A 17,924-nucleotide genomic window follows, 5' to 3' on the forward strand; every position below is an offset into this window, starting at 1 on the left:
TTGCCGTTAAGTGTCATATTTTATTCTTCAAAAATTAAATATATAAAGATAGACAATAAGATCATAACTATTGTTAAAATTACATTTTGAGTCAATATGAACAAAACTAAATGAAACTCTTGTATGAGGTACGCCCATGAGAACAATCTATTCCCTTCCCAGACGAATAAAAAGGGTTGCGGTTAAAAAACATTTCACCGTAGCAGGTCCGTAAATTTTTTAAGATAGTTAAGACCTCTTCTAGCAATTAGGTTGTCTGTCCATTACCAACTGCTTACAAAAATAATTGTAATATAATTTCATAAGTGTACATATATATATATATATATATACATACCGTATATATATATATATATATATACTTATGAAATTATATTACAATTATTTTTGTAAGCAGTTGGTTATATATATATATATATATATTTAAAAGATATATATATATATATATAATATATATATTTAAAAGATATATATATATATATATATATATTTAAAAGATATATATATATATATATATATAATATATATATTTAAAAGATATATATATATATATATATATATATAGTATATTGCTAAAGGCCCACCTGCCAAAGACAAAAAGTAATAGTGAGGATGATTTCATTATGATGCAACATGAAGTCAGGATAACAAATGAAAAGGGACTGGATGCAACGTGTAGTATTATACACTTAGGGAAGTAAGGTTAAGTTATATGTAGTAAGGAACTCATTTCCGATAATCCAATAATCACTAGGTTTGAAAGCTGCAATAGAAATCATGTATAATGAATGAAGTCGTTATCCTGCAACAGTAGATCTTATAAACATTTATAGGTAGATATGAAGTCCTGATTCCATTACGTAATAACTCATCTCTCTCTCTCTCTCTCTCTCTCTCTCTCTCTCTCTCTCTCTCTCATAAATACATACATACATACATACATATATATATATATATATATATATACTGTGCGTGCATGTGCGCCTGTGTATGCTTACTAACACTACTGGTAATGAGTTACTATGAGAATTCATAGTAAAGTTAGCAGTGGATTGGAGTGTGTAAGGCTTGACATTTCCCCGTGATATATTACTGATTGGGGATGCGGAGGACAAACTGCACTAGTTAGTAAAAGAGTTTACATGTAGAGAAACTTGAGAGTAAGTGTGAGCATTGGTAATGTTATGAGGATAAATGGAGACCGTGAAGGCATTGAATATAGTAAGGATGGGGAAGCACAATGGCAGTAAGGTGCGTACTTTAAATTATCCGTGTATACAAAGGTTTCTAAGTGATTATATTGCTTGAAAATGAAAACAAAAGGTTGACATTATTGAAAACAGTTCATGTTGTATATGTGGTATAAGAAGAATTGAAATACAATACAAATACATCTCGTCATTTACATAATATTAAAAATGATAAATTTACAAAATAAAACATTACCAAAATATGACAACAACCTAACTACTATTACATTTAACAATCAGTATACAGTACAGGAATCAATATAATAAAATGTAGAATGACAAGTTAAAATTATTCTCAAAATATTTGGCAGGCTTTCTTAAACATATATAAATAATAATGATAAAAAAGAAACCACAGCCATTTACGCGATAATGACTTAATAGTCAACATGTTCAGGCAACGCTGATTGACCAACAGTTTGTGGTCACACTTGTGGCTGCCTTCCTCAACGTGTGGCCTCAAGGGGACACGCGCCGTCACCAACTCTGACACGTGGCGCTATCCTTTGTGTCTCATACTGCCAATTAGATGATGATGATGATGATGATGATATTAATAATAATAATTATAATAATAACAACAACAAAGATAATAATAATAACAACAACAACAATAATAATAATAATAATAATAATAATAATAATAATAATAATAATAATAATAATAATAATAATAATAACAATAATAATAATATTAATAATAATGATAATAATAATAAATGATAATAATAATATGGCATCCCAGCCCATTGTTTTCCGTAAATTGAAACAGCAGAGCCAATAGGCAGTGCAAAATAATTTATTAAGCTAAAACAGAATTAATGACATCTACATTCTATTTGGGTTCCAAAACTTTTTTTTTTTTGCACTGAAGTAGAAGTTAATTTCAATAGTAACAATGTTGTTAGAGACAGGTATAGCCAGAACGGTTGCGATAAATTTAGTTAACGTTAATGAATCATAATGGAAAGTATAAAGTAAATGTAAAAGCTGTTGAACAGTATTTGGGATAGTACACGGATGGTGATGACAGAGTAATAAAATACCAGAAAATTCGATAATAACAATAATAATAATAATCATATTACTGTATATCCTCTGTATGTCAATATCTTTTGAACTTTTTTAAAAGGACCTCAACTTAAAAATGTGAAATCCCCGGACATAATGTACGGAGTATATACAACGATATATGATTGTGTATTTTGCTACCCAAACCTGAAACACGTTAAAGTGGTTTCTTGAAATTATTATTATGAACAATAAAAGTAATAATGTAGGGAAAACATACCATGGCCTTTTGTTGAAGATAATCAATAAGTATGATTAAGAAACAATTATGTACCGGAAACGGTTGATGTTGCAATATTACTAGTACTAGAAGAACATTTTTTCCTACATGCTTACAAGGAGTCATTAGAAAATACCAATAAGTTAGAAAACTCCCACCTTCCATAATCTAATAACTTAGATATTCAATTAATTTTACGCCCTAAGACTTTTGTATTAGCAGATTGCTGGTATTCATAGTTTCAGGACAAGAAAAGACTGTAAAAGGCAATATTTCTCTTTCATATTAGTAAAAGAGGACTTTACTTTCAGATTCCACTTAACCAACTCTCTCTACAAAAATCGTACTTCGCTTAAAAATAAAAACAGTTACAGGTTAAACAACTATGTTGATACATACACCGATGAAGTGAAAATGTTAAAAAAAAATTATATCTAAATATAGTAAAGAGGCAACTACCAAACAAGGTGCAAAGATGATATTTCTAAAGTTTCTTCTTAGAAACAAAATAATAGAAATGAAAGGACTAAGGAACAAGAGAACATCCATCGCCCATTGAAACCACGATAACATCAAGAATTTTAATAAAAAATACTCGCTTACCTCATAAATATTAACCTTAAAATATTTAGAATACAGTGACCACCAGCAAATGTACGTAAGTTAAAAGATGTTTATGAAGATTATTCTTGTTTTTTATTTCTCTGCATATAGAGTGATAATGCAAGTGAGAGCTTTAGAGTATGCATTACATTTCTTTTCCCTTACATTAATACGCAGCTAAAAGAAGTGAATAATAAAGCTTTTGTGTTACTCATGTGTATATACTGGTTGATGTGGTTTTGCAAAAGGTTGTCGTTTTTCTCGCTAAGAGGTGAATATAATGCCTTAAATATGTGCATGATTTATGCCTAAGAATGCTTGTTAAAGTGTATGTTAATAAGATTAGTGTCTACTTTCCTCAGTTCTCAAAATATTACAGGGGTTGCACCACGCATGCAAAGTAGACGAGATGGAGAGCAGGAGAAATCCGAGACCACAAAACATGAAAACAAAGAAGCTTTTCCATATAAGCAGGACATATAAGGAGTAAATCACCCATAATCTTAATGTATGCCAGCCAATGATAACTAGTTTTCTAGAGCAATTTTGGATATGGTACATAAGGAACTGAAATCTTACAATGCTCATCAGTATTTTGACACGAGTTTCATAATACGATTTAAATCCCATTTGCAATGCAGCTGAATTTACTGAGTCGACACCACTACAATGTAGGTTCAAGCGTATGGACGATAACAATAACATAATGAAAACAACGATTTTACAGAATCAAAACACGTAGAATGTTGGCCCTGTTTTGCATAATGACTCAAATTTCAAACTAATTATGATTTCCACAGTAAGAGAATACTTAAGGGGATTTAAGCCGTTTCTCTGCATGTGAAAAGTTCAAATTGTTTCATTTAACTGACTTGTGTATAAAGACATTTGAGTCGTTCTCTTCAATAATTTTAGCATCAACTTTAACGTTTTAATTCCTCAGACAATACGTTTTATCATACAAAAAGTTGAGAATTTCAGAAAGGAAGCTGAAGTTCAATGAAATTCAATGTAAGAAATATTTAACAAAAGCTTTACAGTAACCCTCATTGTACAACCTCATTTATTCTAAATGCTTATGCAAAAATTAAATATATAAAATGTTTGACGGTTAAACTCAGCCTTGATGTTCATTCAGTCATAACCTGAACAATGCATTCCACAACAGCTTAAGTTCCGTAGAAAGGCCTTCCTGACAGCCTTTATGAGGGGAAGAAAGCAAGGAAAAAAAAATATTTCTCTTTAGCGCAATCTATAAATCTGCGAAACGCGCAATCTATAAATCTGCAAAATTTATGAGTTGAAGCACGTTTCATAACCCAGCAGCATTTTCTTTTCTTTTTCAACTTACAAATATATACCAGTTAATGGATATTGACACGCATATTTTGACTTACTTTGTGGTCTCCTTGAGAAAATGTATTAATCGTTGATTTAAACAGGAAGAGGATTGAAGATAAATATAGTTCATAACAGTATTGAAAATAATAACAACAACAACAAAAACAACAACTACTACTACTACTACTACTACTAATACTACTATTGATAAAATTCATAATACCAATAATTTTTGTTTATTCTTATATATCAGCTTTAAGGTCTATTTTCTTTAACACATAAAAGAAAAAAAAAGTTTATGCCTACTTAGAAATGAGTGGTGTAATCTGTATAGGCCTGACGAGGGCAACACATATATGTTAGTCTAAAATATAAGGATAAAACTGCAATAAAAAATGTATATTACTTGAGATTTCTGGCGGTATATTTGGAAAAAATGCCAACGGCGTTTTTAAATTATATAATACAGAATCCCCTTTCTAAACAAAGATTTTTTTTAATATGGGTGGAAAAACTATAGTGACACATTGATACGTAGGCGAGTTCGTTGAAGTGTTACAATGGCAATTTAGTAGGTCTACCTACTTTCGGAAAAATTATAACAACATTCGATGGACTGTAACGTTGAAAATGATATCACTTCAGGAAAGATATGAGATTTTTCACAATGATAAACAATATTGTATTAACTTTCTTTTACAATGTTAAAACTTTTATTCTTTTTACAGTCTATTTAAATACCTATAACTATTTTTGCCGTTATATTTCTCTTAAACCTCTCAGACTTGACCTAGGACCTTCCAATATACCTTAGACAATAATATCAGTTTAATTTCGAGCCTAGGTCCGAAGAAAACAATAAGTCCGAGAGCACACTAGCGACTCTGTGGCGCCTCGTGTCGCGAGGATGTGGTCTCCCATAGGTTTCCATTGTTTTCAAGTTTTGCCGCGCAAACTAGCGACTGTGGCTCTCTGTCGCTCAACCCCGCCACAGGCGTGGGGTGGCTTTGAAAACAATGGAAACCTATGGGAGACCACATCCCCGCCACACGAGGCTGTGGCTTTGTGGCGCCACAGAGTCGCTAGTGTGCTCCCGGCCTTAAAAGAAAAAGGGAAAAGTTTATCCACAAAAGCTAAACACCAGTCTCTTAAAGAGAGTACTCTTAGAAAATAATAGAGCTTTTCAAAGCTTGATATCAAAGGAAAAGAAACCGGTACTAAACCGATTTCCAATGAGTAATTGTGTTTTGGATTGGATTGGATTAGAGTTAGAGAATTCAGTCTAAATGGCTCAGGCTGGGGCAACTTGGGTTTACCCCCTACAGTTGCAAGTATGTTGTAAAAACCCTGTAGTAATGCCGACAAAACACCACGTGAGGTACAATGACGTAACTAAATCCAAGGTTTTCTCCTTTAGAGTTCAATGGAACAGTAACCGATATAGTACATATAGAACATATGATCGACATACGAGGCAACGGGTGATTCCGCTTAAAAACTAATAATATGTTGATATACTTAACATAGTTTACTTCTAGAAAAAAAAAATTTCCAAAGTAAACTTAGCAATCTGATTGGTGTGATTGCTCCAATAAATTGAAAACAGGCTAGAAACCCAAACAATAAATAATATAGCGGGGCTCCATTAAATCTTCATAGAAAATACTTGAAGTATTGGTCAAGAGGGTGAAACAGGACGAAACATAATTCAACAGAATTGATAGATGATCGAGCAATTTGAACCTATTTTACACTATACAAGAGAAGGCTGGGTTAGGATGGAATATATATATATATATATATATATATATATATATATATATATATATATATATATATATATATATATATATATATATATATATAAAATCAATGACAGCAGATGAAGTAATTTGGAAAAGGTCACTGAAAAGGGGAATGAAAAGAGAGGGTGATAGAATAGAACCAAGAGGAACAACCAAACGAAAAGGGGAAGGGAACACAGAGCAATTCCCATAACAACAAATGGGAAAGTTTCTTGTAAACAGCTCGAAATAAGCTTACAAAATAATGAAGTGAAGCCAGAAGCAGAAGTAAATAAAAGAGCCTTGTGAGAGATTTTGTCAAATACCTTGTAGATGTTAAAAGCAACGACAAATGATGCTCCGAAGAACCTTCGAGATGGCGACAAAAGGACAGTAGGATAAGATAAGAAAAATCTCGGTAGATCTTCCCTTGCGGAGGCCAGATTAGTCTACTGACTATGAAGTGAAGTTGGATTCAAAGGGTTTATGTAAGTTGCAAGTGAGTGAAGCTTCGAATAATTTAAGCGATAGTAAAAGTTAGGACAAGATGCAAGTAGATGGGAGGTTAGGAGATACCATGGATATGAGTCATGGTATGACAATGAAACAATCTCCAATAGATTTAGCAGATTTGAGAACAAAGGCCTCAGAAGGATATTGGGAGTCAAATGGAAGGATAGGATTAGAAATGAAACTATAAGAGATATTATTCGAGTGCCATATGTGGATGAGATCATAACGAGGGGTAGATGGAGATGGTTTGGGCATGCTCTTCGCACTCCCCAGGAGAGATTAGTTCACCAAACGTTCAGCTGGGCTCCACAAGGAACTAGATGAGTTGGAAGCCCCAGTCCTACATGGCTGAGGACTATGAAGAGCGAAGGAGCAGATGATGAATGGAGAAGTATTGGATTAAAAGCCCAAGATAGAGACGGCTGGCGAAATCTAACCGAGGCCCTTTGCGTCAAAAGGCGTGGGAGGAGATGATGATGATGATCATTTAAGGATTGGTTGAACCAGTCTATTTACCAAAAGGAAGAGAAGAACAATACTTACCTATTCCTTGGGGAATTGCAAACGAGAATGACCCAGTTCATACATTTTACCAAGAATATGATCCGGTTCAGACGTTTTCCCAGTAGTTAAAGAAGCACTACAAGTCAATTATCAACCTCAATTCAATACCATTAAAATGACAATTCATAGTTTTACTTCAGTGAGTCAATTTAATGCTTACGGTATATATTGTCTGTTTAGTTCATAAACTAGAAAAATTCCTTAGTATAACACTACTACTAATATTAACACTATTACTACAACTACTCTCTCTCTCTCTCTCTCTCTCTCTCTCTCTCTCTCTCTCTCTCTCTCTCTCTCTCGTTTCTTTCCCCCTTTTAATCTTTCACCTATATTCTGATTTCTTTTGCGTGTCAGTCCCATCACGCTTGAGAAACTGCTGTGTTGAATGTGGAAATAAGCGCAAAACATATATGTTTAATTTTGTAATTCTTTTGCTACCCGAGGAAGCTCCTTTTTCTTCATTTCCTTTTAACGACAATTATGGAGAGAGAGAGAGAGAGAGAGAGAGAGAGAGAGAGAGAGAGAGAGAGAGAGAGAGAGAGAGAGAGAGGACTTCAACACTTTCCACGCAAAAAAGCGAGTTCTGTTCCAGTACCCTTTCGAGAGAAAACTTACCCATACCAAACCTTTTCATTGTCCCTGTCAGTCAGGGTATTTTTTGTAGTTTTTTTTTTTTTCAATACAGGTAACCTAAGTTGACCTTCCCATCCTTTACTCTACCGAAGCAGTTTCCAATTAATATAACGTTAGGCCGTTTCTTTTCCTTATCCAATCTAGCTTCCAGCCACCTCCTTGCTTCAACACCATTCACATTCACACATACATACTCTCTCACACACATACACACACAAACCAAGAGACCTGCCACTTTCTTCCCGAATTCGTGGGTGTCCGAAGGAAATCTATTTACGAATTTTTGCGGTTGCGTCAAAATGAATTTACGATTTTGCATTGTGATGCTACAAGTGGAAGTGGTCGAGGCACACAAATTTCCAAGCATTTTTAATTATTCGAGATCTTGCTGAGTTTCAACGAAGGAAGAAAAAATATTAGGGAGATACAGAATTTGGTTGGGGTTTCCCACTCGGCACTTTCGCCTTCCGTTATGTCTTGCAATTTAAAATATCCGGTTATTCACGCACACATACAATATATATACATACATATATATATATATATATATATATATATATATATATATATATATATATATATATATATATATGCATACATACATATATATACATACACACACACACACACACATATATATATATATATATATATATATATATATATATATATATATATATATATATATGTATATACATGTATATATATATATATATATATGTATATACATGTATATATATATATATATATATATATATATATATATATATATATATATATATATATATATATATACACACATATATATATATATATATATATATATATATATATACTGTATATATATATATTGTGTGTGTGTTCATTCATTCACGAAAATATGAAGTCTTTTGCAGGTCAAAACAAGAGCAAGTTGCATAATGTAAATTACCTTTTATTTAACTCCTTTACATCAATTTGATAACAAAAACATTGTGTAATTTGGTTTCCCATCAAACAAAAACATTAGTATATTAATTTTTTTTTGTTACGAATGTAACATTTACTACATTAATCTTGCAAACTCTTTGCTAATGTTTAAATCATTAGCTGTAAAATCTGTGCGTTTTTCCCGGAAATTCTTTGTCCCGTTTTTGAGGTCAAACGGTTGCTTGCAGGATGAAATAATTTCAGCTCAAGCACTACCTGCCATCTATCTTTCCCTCCTCCGTCCAATTTTAAATATCTTCATTGAGGAATCTCTGTTTTCCTTTTAAATCTAATAAGATCTAGGGTTCAGATTATTTGTACAAAAGCCTCCAATTATATTCAGTTTAAATAACATAAACACAAGCTTACTCGATCGTCAGACTTGAGGTTTGAGAAAGCCGATAATATACTTAAAAGAGAGAGGAAAATCAACCGAAGTTGCAATGCAAATGCACCATCTGCATGTAGTCGACATTGCCTTTTGCATGTCCGATAAGATCTAAATTTTTCTCCAACAGCTTAGACACCCCTCCCCCTTAACCCGCCAACCAGACGATAGAGAACGAAATCTGATTGATCATATTTTGTCGTGTGAGGTGAACGAGGGTAGGTCGAAGGCAGAGCATTCCAGAATGTAGCGATCATCTTCGACCATGGCGAAGATGCTGTCCATATTGCTGAACGAAACTGTATGTACTTCTAAGTAGCTGGAAAGTCTACGGTGCGAAAAAGGTTCAAGGGGGAGAGACCTCGTTGTCGGGTTGCGTGTAGCTGAGGAGCGATTGATTCTGGACAAGAGGTCCTCCGCAGGACTTATCAATCACTTTTTCAATTACATTGTCTTCGCTCCTTATTCTAACAAGGGGTGATTTCTTTAGGGCAACGCCGCCAAAACAATACTCCCGAGTGAACTCCCATCATGTTGAAAAATGTATTTTGAAATATGAATAACTCAATACAATGAAGTACATGTTAATGCCGAGAGGTTCTTCGGTCTTTGTTGGGAACCAGGTGGGGAAGAAAATGAGTGTTCCGGGTCAAAATAAGGGAAACGGATGAAAGGTCGGTATATTTTCATGAAAGGGGGTGTTTAAGGCATTCACAAATCTTTCTTCTCATAATGAAGTTTAAGCTTCGTCTCCTTTGAACTCTCTGATTGATAATTACACAATCGGACGCTCATCTAATTGATATTCTTTACTCACCGAGGCTCATTACATAGATAACTTTGTTGTTTCCTTTTGGCGGCTGAAATTCTAAAACTATCAGCAATCCGAGAGAGAGAGAGAGAGAGAGAGAGAGAGAGAGAGAGAGAGAGAGAGAGAGAGAGAGAGAGAGAGAGAGAGAGAGAGGTAATCTCCCTTATTTCACCTACCTTTATTCCCCCCCCCCCCTCCCCGCCCCGCTTCCACCTAAACGGCCGAAACTTTATATGGTTATCTGAGCTTCTACCTGCCACATTAACATAATAAACTTTGCATGTAATCCCCAAAAGACTTACAAAATTAAATTATGATCTGTGGTATTACATAAATGTTAAAATGGCAGTGGATAAGAGAAAGACCTTTATTCACCACGCCTTTGTTGATCTGGCCGATTTTTTGTTTCATAGCCATCGTTGATGAGGAGAATGGTCATATATCACAATTGAGTGTCACAGGAGAGATGAGCCGTCCAGCTGAATTATGAGAAGAACCCTTTGCAAGATTGTGTAAATGAGTTTGAGCATTCTAAAATTGGGGGCCTTTTCTATTCCAGCAACATTCGTCCTTTAATTCTTTCCTCATTGCACAGTACCTTCCCCTCCGGTACCTCCTGTTGGGTTCTTATTTTCCAGCTGTCGTCCCATTTGGTGTGATGAAGTCTAATACTGCCTGATGGGGAGGTGTTAACTTTTGGCCTCTACCATGAGGCGTGACCAATCCCCCTATTTCTCCTTTTTACTTAACCCTGTTCCTCTGATCGATTTACCCAACCACTATCTCCAGAGAATCTGTTAAGAGCCCTTGAGTTACCCTAAGCAAGTAACTGCGACTTATGTGCTTTCCCCATCATGTTTAAGCGTTCTTAAAGATAGGAGGATTATTGAATCCTCTTGAAGGCTACGAAAACGTGATGAAAATTTATTTTTTCCCTGGTCTGTTCTCTCTTTATTCATTTTGGTAACACAAGGAAAGTAAACAAGACAAGGGTGAAGGAATGTACTGGCTGTCTAAGGAAGGCTTTGGGAGTGTGAACGAAGTGCTAAACCTCCCAGATTAGGAAAGCCAGGAGCGTGTAATCTACAAGGAGCTTTTAAGAGCAATTATAAGAGCTATGCTGGGGCTTCAAGATGAAAATGGGCGGAGTAGTAGGGATAGTTGCATCAAAGATGGATGGGGTAGTGGGCGAGTGGGGGTTTTACTGGAGTCTGGTGTTATGTTACATACATGTATGGTTGAAGTTGATGTCTGAAAGGTTTGCTAATGTTCTTGGCATGTACGTCAATCGACCATAGATTTAGAGGTTGTAAGGCAAAGATTTATTTGTTTTCCTTTTAAGGAGGATATGTTTACCAATACACGGGTCTTTGATTTAGTCTTTCATTAATATTCAAAAGTCGAATATGAAAAGAAGCATACTCGCAAAAGTAAACTCTGGATAAGGACGCCAAGGTTGACACTTCCGTATTGTAGTGGTCTATGTCTGTCCTTATTTTCTATAAATAGGATTTATCCATGTATATGAATAAGGCTTTCAACTCTCGGAGAAACTAGAATTTCTCTTCCTGAAAATCTATTTTTCTGTTAACCAGATCATATAACAACCAATAAGCGGTCTATTTTTTGAGAATAGATTCGTTATGATCTAAATATTAAATTTGATTTTTATGTGATCTAAGTATGAATAAAAACGGGACTTTTAAAGGCTTTATTTACTCTTATTGTCATTGATGAACATTCTAATATATGGTAGGACACTACTGTTTGTGAAAGAGAGCGAAAATAACGACCAGTTAATGTTAATTGATGCCTAGTATGACTATGGAGTAAAATGTCAGATAGCTATTTCTAATATATATTTTTTTTTATCAATTTTTAATCTGAATTCTCTTTTCTACAATACATTATTCTAAGGAATAAATTGTAGTGTTGCAAGACTGGGGTCTTCAACAAGCACGTTTCTGCAGTTCTTAGTACCTGGATGAAAATATTTCTGATCTAACGTCATCAAATGTATTTAAATATAAACATTAATAATCAACACACTATAGCGCAACCAATAATTTTATCATTGTACATATTCTGCCCGTTTCATATAGCAAAATGGTTCCCTAATTATTTTGTTTTATTTCAGTACGGTATGGTAACCAAAAGTAACATAACTGCGAACTACCACGAATGTTCTGAATTATCTTGTCTTGTGAAACGACTCCAATTGTAGACTACAAACTTTTACACTGGTAACAAAGTCTGACTATATAATGGCCACGCAAAAAAGATGGCCATTTAATAAAGTAAAAGAAAAAAAACAAATACGAATCGTCACAAAATGACTGAACGTGACGAGAAAATATTTTCAAGATTTGAAATTGTGAGGGAATGATGAAAAAGGACAATAAATCTGGAAAATTCTGATTATACGACAACTACTCGTTACTTTACGAGGTAAACTCCCCCTCTCTTTCTCTCTCTCTCTCTCTCTCTCTCTCTCTCTCTCTCTCTCTCTCTCTCTCTCTCTCTCTCTCTCTCAAAATGTAAAGATTTCCATAATGCTAAGGACTAAGGACATCTGATAACATTATATTCTTTTTTCACAGAGCATTGGCGTTACTTTCTTCCTCATAAGTGTTATTTAAGAGACAGATGGTCCTTTTCATTATTTCTAATTATCACAATATGTAAGAAAGAACAAAAACTTATTACCGAAAAGAAAAAAATTCTAGACTATGCTTCAAGGTTTTTTAAGACACCAACCTCTGGGCAATGAATCCCCAAATCAACTAAAATAAAAACTTTAACCAATTACACTATAAAAAAAAAAAAAAAAAAAAAAAAAAAAAAAAAAAAAAAAAAAAAAAAATTCTGGACCTCATGGAGTCTCCAGCCTCCAATCAACATTGTTGCGTTCTTGGCGGTCTACCACTCTTCTAATTATTTTCTCCAGCACTATATCTCCTTTCAGATATAATTCAATAGACAGATAGGTGGCCTAACATTTCTTATGTCATAAATTCTTCGCTACTAATCCTTGTGAGAAGATGAATGTGACAACAAGCCACGACAAAAATCCTAAATCTAGTGAAGAGAAAAAAGGGAAAATGCATTAAAGAAGAAAGGATGAAGAGAAGGGGAGTGATGAGAGTGGAAGATGAACAAAAAGCAACAAAAAAAGGAAAATATTTATGTATGATTATTAACGAATGCCAAGAGGTGACTTTTAATTAACGAGACCTGGGTAAGTAGAATCGCTTGCTTTTATCCCTGGAGAAAAAATTATGAAGGGATTTTTACACAGATTTCATGTTAAAGATTGACAATTGTGAGGATGACGACGATTTTACGAATTTACATGAATCACAGAACGAGGCATATATATATATATATATATATATATATATATATATATATATATATATATATATATATATATATATATATATATATATACACACACTCGTATATAAATACAACAACATATGCAGCTCTATGCATCCAGGGAATGCATGGGGCCCAATGAATTCACGCTGTGTCCTTTCTGTGCCATTTCTCCTAGTTCAACTCATTTATCAGATCTGACCTCCCTTCGCATTGTCATCAGCCACTTTTCTCTTGATCTACCACGTCCTTTCCTGCTCAGCGGCTTCCATTCAGATACATCCTAAACTAACTCAGCTTCCCTTCTTAAAATATACCCCGTCCATCTTCATCTTGATAATCTAACTATCGTATCGTAAACATTGGGCACCCCGGGAATATCGCGAATTGCTGCATTTGTTAGATGCTGGTGACATTTGATTCACAAAATCCTTCTCAAAAGGCAAGAAATTCTGCATCAGTTGTGACATTGCTGTACCAAGCCTGGGGAACATAAGTTAATATCGATATTACAAGTGAAATATATATTTTGATTTTGCTGTGAACTGATTTTCGAAATGACCTCCAAACTGTTTTTAGCCAGCTTGATTTGCCCTCCTATTCTCTCTTTGAATTTTGTATCTAATGATCCATTGTTGAATCTGCATGACCTCAGTCTTTCTCTGGTTGATCACCAATCCAACCTTTGTCCACTCCAGTACTAACCTATCAATCATTTGCCGCATTTAAGCTATTGAAGAGGCAATTAGAACTATATAATCTATGGTCCTTTTTCCAAAGAATGTCATTATTCATTACCTGCATTACCTTATTTATACCATAATAACTCACCATAATAAACAGTAGAGGGAACAGTATTCTACCTTGTGGTACCCCAGTCTTGACTTATATAAAACAAAAGTTGTAGATCCAAGATGAGGAGTACCGGTAAACGTATTTTGTGTTTTTATTAACAGGTACAACTGTAGTTAATTCCAGGTACTTGGCTTATTCTCTGGTGACCATGACTAACGCCACTAGTAAAAACAACGAATATTTCATTTAATCAAAAGGATTTCCTAATCTATGGAAGTTTACAATTTTTATTATCACTGACACATTGAGTTAAGTAACCATTGAAAAAGAGGGGGAAACATAGACAGAAAACGCAGAACAACTTATTTTACTAGAATCCATCGCTGACAATTATCCCCCCCCCCCCTCTCTCTCTCTCTCTCTCTCTCTCTCTCTCTCTCTCTCTCTCTCTCTCTCTCTCTCTCTCTCTCTCTCTCTCTCTCTCTCTCTTTATACACACACACACACACACACATATATATATATATATATATATATACATATATTATTATTATTATTATTATTACTATCCAAGCTACAACCCTAGTTGGAAAAGCAGGATGCTATAAGCCCAGGGGCTCCAACAGGGAAAAATAGCTCAGTGAGGAAAGGAAATAAGGAAATAAATAAATGAAGAGAACAAATTAACAATAAATCATTCTAAAATAAGAAACAACGTCAAAACAGACATGTCATATAGTAAACTATCAACAACATCAAAAACAAATATGTCATAAATAAACTATAAAAAGACTATGTCTGTCTGGTCAACAAAAAAGCATTTGCTCCAACTTTGAACTTTTGAAGTTCTACTGATTCAACCACCCGATTAGGAAGATCATTCCACAACTTGGTCAGAGCTGGAATAAAACTTCTAGAGTACTGCGTAGTATTGAGCCTCGTGATGGAGAAGGCCTGGCTATTAGAATTAACTGCCTGCCTAGTATTACGAACAGGATAGAATTGTCCAGGGAGATCTGAATGTAAAGGATGGTCAGAGTTGTGAAAAATCTTATGCAACATACATAATGAACTAATTGAACGACGGTGCCAGAGATTAATATCTAGATCAGGAATAAGAAATTTAATAGACCGTAAGTTTCTGTCCAACAAATTAAGATGAGAATCAGCAGCTGAAGACCAGACAGGAGAACAATACTCAAAACAAGGTAGAATGAAAGAATTAAAACACTTCTTCAGAATAGATTGATCACCGAAAATCTTGAAAGACTTTCTCAATAAGCCTATTTTTTGTGAAATTGAAGAAGACACAGACCTTATATGTTTCTCAAAAGTAAATTTACTGTCGAGAATCACACCTATATATATATATATATATATATATATATATATATATATATATATATATATATATATATATATATATATATATATAACACACACACACACACACACACACATATATATATATATATATATATATATATATATATATATATATATAAGCGCTTGTACATATATATATATATATGTGTGTGTGTGTGTGTGTGTGTGTGTGTGTGTGTAACTGTACAAGTGAGTGTTTTATAACAAAACTTACAGTTCATTAGAAAAACAATACAAATGGAGGGCTTAATTGTCGGTACTCGGAACCTCATAATAAGAGAGAGAGAGAGAGAGAGAGAGAGAGAGAGAGAGAGAGAGAGAGAGAGAGAGAGAGAGAGAGAGAGAGAGCAAATCTTTACCTTTATATAACAAGTGTCATTTAAAGTTATGCTAACAGAGAGCTCGAATGTAAAACATCTTTTTTGTAAAAGAAACTCTACTGTGTAATAGTTTAATAATATTCCTCTCCTTGACCCATTGCAAGAGGTCGTGTGAACAACCCATTCGTCTCATTTTTCCAAGGGGCTCGTAAATAAACATTAAAATATTCGATTTCATTATGGCTGGTGTATCGCATTTCATTAATTTCCATAACGTGCTGTATCATATATGATGAACTCTAATGTTTCACGTTTCATGCCTTTAAGGGGTTTCGTTCACCTTGTTCCAAATGGCAAGTCGACCCTCTGACCTGATGATAAGGTCTGAGAATATCGCGAAAAAGTCTACGGAATCAAATACCATATTTAAGATTGAGGACGCTACCAAGTGAACGGAAAAATGATCAAGTAAAGCATATATAGTATGGAAACAATCTATAGTCCTTCCCTTAATCAAAAAATATTTTTCTAATTTACTTGAGAAGATTTTCATACTTGTCCTCTGAATTAACAATCAATTACCATAAACAAAGTCATAATATTTACACAATCAATTGCCCTATACATAGCCATAATATTTATGCAATAAATTCCCATAGACATTGCCATAGCCATAATATTAATCTATTAATATACTTTCCACACCTCCGTCTCTATTTACACACATATGTGTATACATACACACAAACACGCACATAAATAAATAAATACACACACACACACACACACATATATATATATACAGGTGTGTGTGTGCGCACGAGCGCGTGTATGTAAGTATGTCTGTGTATGATTTATAATACTTGGTCTTATGGGATTTCTTGGTTTATGGTTTTAATCAAGCCAGAGAAGTAGACATCAAAGAATAATTTAAGGTTTCCTCCTGTTTTAAAATTAGTTCTAAGGCTTTGTTAAAGTCTGTGATAATTTAACCTAGGAATTACTTCTCAACTTGAAATATGTAGAAACATCAGACAAAAGTAAGTACACTTTTTGGAACTGTGTAGTTTTGTCCATGATAACTAATATATTTGCCTCGTCAGCTTTTCTACACCTACGCCTATTGACACAAAGGGCCTCGGTTAGATTACGCCATTCGTTTCTATCTTGAGCTTTTGATTCAATATAGTATTGAAAATAATATATATATATATATATATATATATATATATATATATATATATATATATATAATATTTATATGTATATATATATTCATATATATATATATATACTGTGTGTATATATATGTATATATATATTCATATATATATATACATATATATATATATTTATATATATATATATATATATATATATATATATATATATATATATATATATATTACTTAGTTTAACAGAATGGTAACCATGGAAAGTATTGCCCAACCTTTTACAATCATGGCTAGTCTCACGTACCAGCATATTAGGTGACCGAATAATGACCGGAGAGAGATGGAGCTTCTGAAAATGAAATACAACTTCTAATTCATTTATAAAGGCCAGTCATGCAGACATAGATAATAAGATGATTATTAACCCTTAAAGAAAAAAAAATTAAAATCTATCGGGTTTTACAGAAAACTATTTAACCCAGCAGAGGACTTCTCAACACAAGGTAAGTGTTACAAATGTACCAACTTACCGGCAAAAGAATGATTTCTATTTATGTACACTAATGCATGAGAGTCTATGTGTGTATCACTTTTGACTAAAATCTTTTAACTAAATAAGAGTTCCATTGGTAACGTAAACATAACTGACACACTAACGGACGTACGGACAGACAAAGGAATTATTTACTTTCAAAACCATTTTGCACTGTGCTCTACGTT

Source organism: Palaemon carinicauda, chromosome 27 (genome assembly GCF_036898095.1).
Source record: "Palaemon carinicauda isolate YSFRI2023 chromosome 27, ASM3689809v2, whole genome shotgun sequence".
NCBI classification, from domain to species: domain Eukaryota; kingdom Metazoa; phylum Arthropoda; class Malacostraca; order Decapoda; family Palaemonidae; genus Palaemon; species Palaemon carinicauda.